We start from the raw sequence: 12279 nt of genomic DNA, 5'->3' as shown, positions 1-12279 counted from the left end.
TCCCTCTAACTCTAGATATCATCGGCATTTAATGGCTCATACACTTTTGTACGCCTCGTCCATTTTGGCTCTGCAAATTTTTTTGACTATACTTTGCTCCTTCATCCATCATTTCTGCCTTAATTAACCTATATCAGGCACACTAGGGCTAGATTATTAGACACCGAATAGCTTTCTAATACTTATACCTATTTTTTAGGTGATATCTTCTTTTCAGATTCCATCGGATACAATATCTTTCATAATCTTGTTTGACTTTCAAATCTGATTTCGAATGCTTTTCAGTTTCTCTTGTTCCATCAGCCTTAATTAACCTACCTAATTCAGAATAGGGTTGGACTCTTGATAACCAGGCCTGAGAGTAGACGTAATAGGTATTATTTGAATCTACCTAAAATTTGAACGTTATTTTTTACTATCTGATCGACGAGCTCTACCTTGCCTTTGGTTTCTAGTGAATTAGGAAGCCACGGAAACCTTAGTAGCTTAGCCTTTCTTAGCTACCTTTGGATAAATAAACTTTGTTGCTTTATGTTGTGCCTTTCATCTAACCTTCAGGTCTTCACACTTTCCTAAAGTTCCTTTCTAACCCCAGATTATATTTAAATGTTAACACAAATATCAAAATGATAGAAGAAGATTCGCTCACCGAAGCGAAAAGTCAAAAAGTAAAGTTTTCTTACCTCGTACCTTAACTTCATCAACAATATCTTTTCCATTGGCTGTCGATTTTCTATTGGCATTTGATACGGTGTCATTTCTTGATTATTGAACTGATCACGGGTGTATGTTTGCTTTAACAAAGGTCGCAGTTGAAATCTTGTAGTATTCATATACTTATAAGTTCAGAAAAACCTCTAATTCTAATTAAGCTTTTGTTCATACCTTCTTCTTCTCCTTTAAGATGAGTGAAAACTTTAATTTGTATAGACACCTTAGTGGTATTTCACTGGCTCAGTGTATGGAAAACCATAGCAACATTGGTCTTCTACCAACTCCTCCTTCCTTTATTAGAGATTTTGGAATCAAGGATTATAGTATACTGGCAAGAGTTTTCTCAACGACTATTCTTCAGCAATGGCGGGGAGCACTTAATAATTGATGGGGTAGTGAAATAATATTTCAAATTAGGGAAGTAGACCAAAACTTATTCATTATCACATTCAGGAAAAAGGAGGATTTTCACTGGATATCTTCAAATGGACTGTGGTATCCTTTGGTAATGTAATGGCTTCGACAACTGCTTATCAGGGAATGACAATATCAACTGAGCTAGTTAAAGAGATTCCTATTTGGGATTCTATCTTAAATACTAAATTTGAACACCGTGCAGAGGAAATGCTAGGTTAATTGCTGGTAAAGTAGGTCAAGTTGCCAGAATTTGTACTGGTAAGGATTCACCAAACTTTATACCAAGAGTACTTATGTCGATTAATATAGAAAAACCTCTCATTCATCATTTACTTGTTAAGGTAGGTAGATACATGGTTACTTCCATTTACTTCAACTACATCAACCTGCCTTCAAAATTCTGTTCCCATTGTTTGAGGTTGGGACACAAAGTGGGTGAATGTGTTGTTCTGTTAGGGAAACCGTTAGAAGACATCTATGATATAACTGTTAACTCACCCTACCCTAGTGATTATACGAACTGGCTCTATAATGTTTTGGTCCAAGTCTGGAATCCCAAGGATAATTTTGATCACACTGGAGTGCCGGTACCAGTACAAGAATATCTTAATCAGCCAGGAGTTAGAGAAACTTTCTATGACATTTTCCGAACATTTGTGGATGAAGAAACGGTGCTGCGAGATGATGAACATGAGAATATCCATAAAGTACAGCCACACCATTCTTCATCATCTCATCCTTCTAATTCATATGAAATTTTAGGTCCTTTTATCATCACTGAATCGCCTTCATCAGATTCTGATGAAAATATGCCTTTAGCTTCTTCTTCGGTGTTGGGAAAGAGAAGCTTTCCATATAACTTGCCTGAGAACTTTATTCCCATTCCATCTTCGGATGAATCGTTCCAATCCGCGAACTCGGAAACTATCCGAGTTTTGGCGGAATCAGAACCCGGAGCTATTGCTGCTCTCGAAGCTGGTTCTCACTTAGATATCTTAATCCGGTACAATTTATTGGATCCCCTAATAGGGCTTCTACAGACATTTCCATTACAAGAAGGCTTTATTTCTCTTTACCTATTTTGGGGGATTCTATTGAATCCCTAATTTCACCATCTGTGACATTGAGCTCTGATAAGAACTCTCTGACATGCATTCATCAATCATCATGCATATCATCGTTATTCCATACTCCATTGACTCAGCCAAAGTATGCATTTAAAATTTCGGTCTCATACCACATTTCTTCTTCATCTTCTGAGCAGTTACGCTCAATTCCCTCACATGACGAAAAGGTCTTAGAAATCTATCAGTATGGTTCCAACTTGGTGAATCATAAGTCTAATTCAAATACTTATCATCCAATTCCCTTCCCAGAATTGATTCCCCAAAAGCAACATGAGGAGACACATGTATTTTATTTCTTATAACCTAATTATTTTATAATTGCATTCCCTTTTTCTTCAATTTGTTTTATCATGAATCCCATCTAGTATTGATAGCTATAATTCTTGCTTTATGAATTGAGTGTTTCAATTATTGATTTATTTATTAGATTAGGGGCTCTAGATTAAACTATGAAAACAATAGCTCAGAATGTGCAGGTTTGTGGAAACTCTTTCACAAAAAACCATCTTAAACAAATCATTGATGTAGATAGACCTGAAATCCTATTTCTGTCAGAGACTAAATCACAAAAGCCATTAGTTAGAACTTTACTGAAAGATTATCCTAACATACACATAGTAGAACCTATAGGAAAGGCATGAGGTCTAGCCCTAGCTTGGGTAGATGGATTTGGTTTTAAATTGTGCAGTGGAACACAAAACTAACCGTGACTCTAAGAAGTGGCTCTTAACATGTTTTTATGGCAGTCCGTACCCAAACAATATACATATAGCATGGGACTTTATTTCAGAGATCTCTGAACAGGTAGATAGAAACTCTACGCCTTGGATTATATTAGGGGATATGAATATGATTTTGAATCAAGATGAAAAAATTGGTGGTCTTCCATTCAAGAAAGATGATTGTGAGTACTATCAGAATATACTTAATAATGCCGGTTTAACTGACATAGGCTTTAGATATGAATTCACTTGGAATAATCATAGAGAAGGCATAACTAATATACAAGAAAGGCTAGCTAGAGCGGTAGCAAACAATGATTGGAACCAGCAGTTTCAAAATGCTGAACTAACGCACCTAGTAGCCATGGGTTCAGACCATAGTCCAATTTCTCTTAAACTAGATCCTAAAGCCACCAAACATAAACATACTTTCAAATACTACGATACCTGACAAAAAGAACAGTCTTGTATACAAAAAATCAGAGATACTTGGAAATTTAGCCTGCCAAAGGAAAATCCCTCTTTCACTCTTTTAACCAATCTTCAAGAACTACAACAAAACCTTGAACACTGGAAGAGAAACATACTTGGTAAACCTTCTAAAGAAATTAGGAAAGTTTTACATCAGATAGATTTCCTTAATAGTTCAAGTCATGTTTATAGGAAAGAAGAGAAAATAAAAGACAAACTTTTTTTGATAGAGAAACTATACGACACGCAAGAGGCAATTGCAAAACATCAATCAAGAGACAATACGGTTAATTTAGGAGAAAGGAATACATAATTCTTCCATACCAAAACTCTTAAGAGAAAGAAATGGAATAATATAAAGTGTATTAAAATGAGTAACGGAGAAACAACTTTCAAAAGAGAATAAATCAAGAATACTCTAAAAGAATTTACTTAAATCTTTTCTTTGAAGATACTAATTATCCTTCACAAAATATAGATCTTTTTGCTAATATTAATTCTACTATAACTGAGGAGGATAATTCACATTTAAATGCCATTCCTTCTACTGAGGAAATTTTGGCAGTGCTAAAAAAATTAAAACTTAATAAGTCACCTGGACCGGATGGATTTCCAGCAAGTTTCTTTAAAATGAACTGGGACATTGTTGGGGAGCAAGTTATAGATACAATACAAAAAAAAATTTAGAACTGGAGAGTTGAACCCTGAATTCAACAAGACCTTTCTTTTCCTTATTCCTAAATTAGACACCCTAAGGACCCCAGTCAATTTCGACCCATAGGATTATGCAACACTATATATAAAATTATAGCGAAAATTCTAGCAAATAGAATTAAACATCACTTAGATTCATTAATATCTCCTTTCCAAGCTGCTTTCTTAACAAACAGACAGATCTCAGATAACATTATAATTTCCCAGGAAATTATTCATTCTTTTAAGAAAAAGAAAATGAAGCATGCTGGGATGAGGATCAAAATTGACATGTCAAAGGCTTTTGACAGAGTCAATTGGGATTTTCTCATAAAATCTCTAAAGGCCTTTGGTTTTGATCAAACTTTTTGTAATCTAATTAGGACTTGCATTTCCACCACCTCTATAAGAATGGTTGCCCGGGAGAATATTTCAAACCTACTAGAGGTCTCAGACAGGATGATCCTTTATCACCCTATATTTTTATAATTTGTATGGAAATATTTTCTAGGAGTCTAATTGTGGCAGAAGAAAATAGAGAAATTCATGGAATAAAGATAACACCTAAAAATAGTCCCATCTCCCATCTTTTCTTTCCTGGTGATTGCCTATTATTTATTAGGGCTAACCTGAAAGAATGCCACAAAATTTTAAATATAATAGAGATCTTCAGCAGAGCCTCTGGTCAACTTATAAATTTTGACAAATCTGGTATCTTTTTTAGTAAGAAAGTTCGGCCAAAACACCAAAGGATGTTTAGCAAAATCCTAAATATCAAACACATTGACCTAAAAGACTCTTATCTAGGAACACCTCTATTTGTATATAAAACCAAAATAAAACTTTTTGAAAGTATAATAGAAAAAATGGAAAAAGAATACAAGGCTGAATAGGAATTTTTTTAGCTCAATCTCGTAAGATGATACTAAATAAAGCCATCTTAGCTAACTTGACTAGTTATAAAATGAGTTGTTTTATATTGCCCAAGAAGATAACTAATAAAATAGATGCCATTCAAAAGGATTTCTGGTGGGGGAAAGAAACAAATTACAAAGGTTATTACCCTAAATCTTATTCTTACCTGTGCAAACCAATTAGTAAAGGAGGCCCGGGTTTCAGGAATGCCCATAAGTTCAATTTAGCTCTTATAGCTAAGCTTGCATGGAGAATTATGAAAGAACCAAAAGCTCTATGGGTATCCCAACTGAAACCAAGGTATTTCAAGTGAAACTCTGCTTTTAGAGAAAAAATCCCTACTTCTAGCTCTTGGATTTGGAAATGTATATACAAAGGAATAATTCTAGTAGAACAAAATAGTATTTGGGAAATAGGAGATGGAATGAAAGTCAACATTTTGGAGGATAACTGGATACCTGAAATGACTGAAAAACTTACAAATTACAAAACTGTTCATAACTCTTCTTTAGTTCTAGTCAGGGAACTAATAGACATCAATACGAAAAGGTGGAATGAATCGTTAATTTATTCTTTATTTCCTAGTGGTATAGCTCAAAAAATCTGCAAAATTAGGTTGGCAGGAGAAGATACTCTGAGATGGCTTCTTAATAAATCGGGAAAGTTCACCGTAAAGCCCATGTACAACAAGCTAAATGAAAAAACCATAAATAATTATAAATTATGACAACCTGGTATCTTTTGGAAGAAATTTTGGGCTACACAAACATCTCAAAGGATAAAAAAAATTGCTTGGAAATGTCTTCTGAATGCTGTTTCAACTAACTTTAAACTGTCTAGGTTTAAAGGTGATATCTCACCTTCTTTCTCTTTTGGTTGCAATGAACCTGAGACAATAGAACATCTTTTCTTACACTGCAAGTTTGCAAAATCTATATGGGCTACTGACCCTAATCCTGTAGATATACAATTTGCTAGAACTACAACTTTTTTGGAAGTCTTTAAGGAATGGCTAGAAAAATAAAATCCTTTGATCCCCATTGAGATAATAATGACCAAAATTTGGTTCATACGGAAGGAAAGATGCAATAAAGCTTTTGACAACCAACAACAAACTCATCAGCAAGCAGGTTTAGAGATTCAAAGACACCTAGCCTTTTGGCACAAGGAGAAATTCTTAGTTAAAAGTAAAGATCAAGTAATAGGAAACAGAGAAAACAAAACCTGGAAATTTCCGGAAACACTCCATAATAAACTAAATTTCAATGCTGCTTGGATCTCGAGTAGTATCCCAGCAGGCTTTGCTATAATTTGTAGAAATGATGCAAGTGAATTCACACAAGGAAGAGCCGGACCAATCTCAACAAATGACCCAGAAGAAGCGGAAGCTCTAGGTTTTCTACAGGCGGCTAAGTGGGCAAGAGCTATAAATCTCTCTGATTTCATCGTGGAAGGAGACCGCAAGAACCTTTTTGATTATATAAATGGAGAGTCATCTCAAATTGCTTGGCAAAACAAATCTATCATGGACGAAGTGAAATATGAATTCTCTTTTTGTAATAACTTTAAAGGCTTCCATTTTGTTTCTAGAACTGCAAACAATGCAGCTTACATACTAGCCAAGGAGGCTAGAATGTTCAGAACTACTACTAGCTGGAGTACACACCCTCCCTCTTGTATTCAATATGCTATAGAAGTAGATAAATCTAATGCCAGGGTACCCCCAATATGCCCGGTACTAGATGACTCTACTCATTGTGATGTAAGGGTTACTAACTCCCTAAGTTAGTTTCTTTCTATAATATTTTAACTTACAAAAAAAAAAAAGTAAAATACTTCAAAAAAGAAAAGAATATATATATATATATGAAGGTAAATTCCTTGAAGCATAACTGAAAAAGCCATTAATATTAAAATGCAGAAATCTTTAACATTCTCTTGTATAAAAAAAATGTCTGACTGGTTGAACCGGTATGGATGATGAATAACCTAGGCCCGTCCTTGTGTTGAATTGGATTAGAACTTAGACTGGCGTCCGCAAATCAGATATCAAACTCCCCAATCAGTTTCATTTCCATCCTTAGTCACCGATCATAAGAAGCCGACTGATGACTTTCCTTTTAGCTTGTGATTTCTATACCTTGTCGTATGTATACTTTTGTAGAGGAGGAATTTCATTCCTGTGTTATTATCTTAAATAATTACTTCTTTTTTTTGGTAAAGATCTTAAATAATTACTACCTTTGAGACAAATTGATTTACTCGGTGAGACATCAAATAATCTACGCTGAATAACTAGACATTAAATCTTTAACGAGAGTGAACTTCAACACGAAGTGCCCTCAACAGAATAACAATTAACACATGAAGATTCGAGTGAGATAACTCAGCAGCAAAGCCAAACCTTGTGCTAAAGTGATTTCTACATAACCCCCATGATATTGATGATGACGAATCCAACTCAACAGCATCAGATCCACCCATGCTTCACATTATACTATAAATTATATCGAAACCAACTCCCACTATCTTCCACTATTATTTAGGATCCACCAATGATGCATTCCCATAACCAGAAATGGAGAAAAGCAAAAGCAGATAAAAAGTGAGAATGAAAGGGAATGCTAATATAGAAATCAAACTCATCACACCAAAAATATTGAAAGTGATAATTATAATAATAATGACAAAAGTAATAATAAATATATCATAAGAATTTGTAAAATTCCATGTTCACCATCATCACAAGAATAAGCCAATAATAAGGAACCAACCAGATATACATGTAAACCCCGTTTCTGCCCATCACTCTATATCCTACTAGACCACAGTCACCCGGTTATAATCAATTCTTCAAAGATCATAATAGTACACTGACCAGGTCAGAACACTCTTCTACTTCTTCTTCTGATTTCTCCATAAAATTACACCAAATAACTAGTTTTAAATAAAGATTAAAATAATAATTATAGTAATAAAAGAGACAAGGGAAGAATTTGTTACAAACAATGCCTTTTGTTTCCAAGCTCTTTAATTACTTTCCCTTGTCTCCACAATGTAAAACAAAACAGATAAATGGGTTGAAAAAGGACCAGCAATAGTAATTTAAATAATGGGAGAGCACAGAGAAGTACCTAATCAGGTTAAGCATTTGAGTTCAACTCTAGATAGGTTTCTATTTCTGACTTCCCTGTTTCCAACAATAAATTTTGATGAAATTGAATTTCCTATCCCTTCACTTCTTTTACCTCTAATTCCTCCTCTCTTTTATCCCTTCCTTTTTCTCTGCCTTGAATTTTCACATCCCCTTCTTACCTACCAACTAACCCAAATAAATATAGTATTAATACTTGGTTCCTCCCATTTAGAACACTAATATCTTCTCAGTAAAAAACTGAGTAAGTCGGCGCTAAGCAACAAGCTGATCCAGCTGCATCTGCTCAAGCCAAGCTCCTAAAACTGAGTTGTCGACAGACTCATTTTGCAAGTTAGAAGTTGTACCCTCACCAGATGATGCAGGGGGGGGGGGGGGGGGGGGGGGGGGGGGGGGGGTGGGGGGGGGGGGATGCATCACATTACCTTTTATTTCTGGTGGAGATTCTTTGACAAGCGAGTGAACCCATGATAGATCAGGCTCCTCCACACCATTGTGTCCAGGCTCAAGTGAATTCGATCTTTGTAAGTGACCCAGTTCATCTCCTTGAACTCCCCAATCTAGTTTCCCATTAGGGGATCCCCATTTTGACCAAGGGTTTACTGGAGATCCTACAACTGCAGACGAATTTGATCCAAGATCACGAGCACTTAAACTTCGAAGTTGCTGCTGCTGCTGATGTTTATCGCGCTGAGAAAATACGGGTAGCCGAGCACTACCTGGTGAGATTGGCTCCATGCTACGAGGAGACATCCTACCTGGAGAAGCATAGGATGCCTGTAACATGGACTGATCGACGTTCTTAGGAGAGAATACATTTGTATTGATAGGTGATAACATGCTCTGCTGCTGCTGGAATTGACTAAAAACGGCAGATTTGTGAGATGGGGAAAACCCACCTGACGATGTAACTCGGTCAGCATACCTTGGAGATCTAGTAATTTCTGCCGCAAAGAGCTCTTCGAGGTTGGACGATGTTAGTGTTTTCGTCCTGATGGGGCTGTTTAATGAAGGAGAGTTCAGGCGTTGTTGCTGCGAAAAACAGGATAATTCACTCAAAAGTTGTTGTTGCTCCTGCAACATGCTGTACTCCTCAGGGGGAATATCTCGCATTGAAAGATGATCTCAAACGACTAGATTGAAGGTTGCATCCAGGAGATGCAAAGCTGGGACATTTGGTTGTGGCCATGCCAAGGATGAATGAGAAATGTTGTTGCCTGAGGAGACATAGGAGAAGCGAACGGTGAAGACGACATTGTTGAGACGAAGAAGGAGATGCAGGATAGAGATTCATGGCAGCAGCCATGTCCATGCTACAGCACTGGACCTTGGAGAAGGAACAGCAGAGCCAGTGGACATGTAAAGTGGGCGAAGCTCCTCAGATGTATGGGCAAAAAACAAACTCGGCGCGTACAACTTGTTCCATCTTTGCAAAGCCGTGTCCTGTACTGTGCAGGATGAAGCCAGCACTCAAAAACTCCATGAGCATATTCACAAAGATCTCCTCTCCTGCATGCACCCTTTCGGAAATCTGGACATGGCACACAGCTGTAATGGAACTTTCTCGGGTCTCTTCTCCTGGCGTTTTCACCGGGATGAACGAAAGGGCATTCAGTCCAGTCATGGGAATAAGCTCGGGAACATGGCCGGATCTTGAAGGAAAACATTCGAAACTCATCAGTTGAATAGATGCTGTTTTTTATATCAGGAAGAGATGGGTCAATTGGATATTCCCTTTTCTCTAAATTTGCAGACACATGAAGATCATCAACATTCATAGTCGGAGAATCAGGTAGATCTGAAACAGAAGATGAAGAGCCATTTTCAGGGGAGGACGGGCTGGAACTGAGGCAGATGGTAGAAATTCGAAGATTGCGTTCAGTAGCGGAAACATCAGAACCCTTGATAGAAAGAAGGGTCTCTAGCGAAGCTTTTAAGTTGGGTAATTTCGGAGAAACAACAATAACATCAGCAGGCCGACAACCATTAGCATCAACTGAACTTGCATTGGCGCCAGAAAGTAAAAGCAGACTGACGACTTCATCAGCATTAACAGATCCACCTGATGCAGCACAGTGAAGGGCAGTGCTCTTATCCGGACCGCAGGAACGATTTACATCGGCCTCCGAAAAAGAGAGGATGAACTTAAGTACATCAACATTACCATAAGTTGCTGCCACCATTAAAGGTGTCCTATGCTCAAGAACCATTTGTTTTGAACCTTTCTGCCGGCCATACCAGAGATCAATTTGATCAACAGCAGAAGCATCACGCTCAATCAGTCGTTTAAATCCATCAAGATCATTATTAGCGGCAAGCTCAAGTAGATTAGACTCTTCAGTATCAATTGTCAACTGATTCATACTTTTGGTGGGCAATTTTGTTTCTTCTGAAGAAGTAGGTGATATTGAAGATGAGGATTTTGATTGTGTTGAATCTGGACCACCACACATTCTTCGAATAAATGGACTTTACCTGATAACAAATGATAATCGTTAGAGACGACAATCAAAATTACTGAATCAACATCAAAACATTAGTTAGACACACTAATAGTAGTAGTAATATAACAGAGACAACCAGAAATGAGATATACACGCTTCAGACAACAAGAAGCATAAAGGACAAACATGAAAATCACAACACAGAACATTGAAACATTAATATTATGATTATGAATAAAAAAATAGATACATGCTTCTGAAAACTGGAAATATACCTGAAAAGCAAGCACAAAAATGTGTCACCAGATCCTAAAATCAACTGTAGCATTTCATGGATTAAATGAAGTATACCGGATCAAATAGGTAACTTTTCTCATAGAAATTCAGAAGAAAAGTGTCAAAGGATCTCTGTGTAAATAACACAGAAAGCTAAGGAAGTGCAGTCAACAGCAAGTATCCCAACAACCAAAGACTTTGAAGAGAATTATTAGTAAGAATAGTCAAGGAAAATTTAACCCAAATTAGGAAGCAAAATGTTCTAACTTTAGAAATAAATGTCTATCAGCAATATCTGTTTTCGACATAAAATCTAATTTAAGATGAACCAACAAAAAAAATCCTGTATAAGAAAAAGAAAGTGATAGATCACAGGAGCAAGTTTGGGTAAAGATAAACCCCAAAAGATTTCTCAAATCAAACTCATCTTGGGAAGTGATAGATGAGTTTACAATAAGAATCCAATCAACAACCTAACATAAGATTGAACAACAAATTCAAACAAAACAAAACAAAACAAAACAAAACAAAAACTTATTTTTATATGATTTGCATGTTCATCTTCAAAGGAAACACAAAAGAGGGATTTGATTAGAACAAAAACTAAGCAATATGATCATAAGAACTAAGCACTGTATTCACAATGATCAGTGTTCATATCAAAAATACTAACATCAAAAACGACAAAACATTTCAAAAAAATTCAAACTTGGAGGGATTAGATGATTAATTACCTTAGAAGTGAGCTTAGACAGATCTACACAGAGAAATGAATGTTGTTATCACCATTATTATTCTTGATCAAACAAACCTATACAACAACACAAAAAGAAACATGGAACGATAAAATCGTTGGGCGATTGTATCGTGATAAGAAAATAATCGATTCCACGCCAATAAAATTTGTCTGATAAAGTAAGGATAATGGACTTCGGTTTCCTGAAAAAACTCGTCAAAACGTTTCTTTGAAAATTAAGAAAGAAGATGAAAATGAAATGAAACGTTTTTCAAGTTTACAGGATAAAGTTTATCATTAAATTAATAATAATAATTGTCTTTTAGGTCGGTATATATAATCTACGGGATAGATTATTATCTTCTCTTCTACTAGTACTTGTTCTTTTGATGTGAGAAGGGGAACAAAATCCTTAGAAATTTACACTAAATTCACTCCACATGCAAATTAAATTCACTCCCAAAAATTTAAAACATACTGTACTATTATTGTTATTTATTATTACCGGTTCGACCGGTCAGAACCTAGAGTATTCTATTCTCTCCAATTCAAAATTCGTGAGGGTATATTTCGTACATAAAAAACTTTGTCGAGTGCAAACGTTTTTTTC

At 36.1% G+C, this 12279-nt stretch overlaps 1 pseudogene; it reads right to left on the bottom strand.

Annotated features, from left to right (window-relative positions):
• Positions 1-6952: 6952 nt before the first annotated feature.
• On the bottom strand, positions 6953-12017 carry LOC113321526 (annotated as a pseudogene).
• Between the last annotated feature and the right edge of the window lie 262 nt (positions 12018-12279).

This window comes from Papaver somniferum, chromosome 11 (genome assembly GCF_003573695.1).
Source record: "Papaver somniferum cultivar HN1 chromosome 11, ASM357369v1, whole genome shotgun sequence".
NCBI lineage: Eukaryota > Viridiplantae > Streptophyta > Magnoliopsida > Ranunculales > Papaveraceae > Papaver > Papaver somniferum.
This window is presented reverse-complemented; position numbering and strand designations above follow the sequence as displayed.